General features: G+C 45.7%; 1 non-coding gene across 1 annotated transcript; it reads left to right on the top strand.

Moving 5' to 3' along the window:
* The first annotated feature begins 161 nt into the window (after nucleotides 1–161).
* On the top strand, nucleotides 162–243 carry trnas-uga. The gene has a single exon. It is a non-coding gene; the product is annotated as a tRNA-Ser (tRNA).
* The last annotated feature ends 168 nt before the right edge of the window (nucleotides 244–411 follow it).

Raw genomic sequence — 411 nt, 5'->3', positions numbered from 1 at the left:
CAACATTTCATGGTTGTGTTCTGTGAAAAACATGTTACAGGTTTATTGTTAATCATGTAACATAACAGGTTTGAGAGTCTGCGGGGTGTGTTGACTGAAAGTAGTTTAAGCTGTCATTGATTGCATTTCACATTTCATAGCGAAAATGGCCTCCGAAAGTGGCTGTGATGGCCGAGTGGTTAAGGCGTTGGACTTGAAATCCAATGGGGGTTCCCCGCGCAGGTTCGAACCCTGCTCACAGCGTCCTTTATGATGACACAATCTAATATTTGAAAATGTTCCGGAGGCTATGGTCGCTGGTTTGAGGCCAGCACGGACTGAACACATTGCTGAAGGTGCCCTTGAGCAAGACCCTGAACCAGAGAACCAAACGCCGACTGCAAACAGGTTACAGGTTTATTGTTGATCATG

The sequence above is a fragment of the Micropterus dolomieu genome, unplaced genomic scaffold (genome assembly GCF_021292245.1).
Source record: "Micropterus dolomieu isolate WLL.071019.BEF.003 ecotype Adirondacks unplaced genomic scaffold, ASM2129224v1 contig_14954, whole genome shotgun sequence".
NCBI classification, from domain to species: Eukaryota; Metazoa; Chordata; class Actinopteri; order Centrarchiformes; family Centrarchidae; genus Micropterus; species Micropterus dolomieu.
This window is presented reverse-complemented; position numbering and strand designations above follow the sequence as displayed.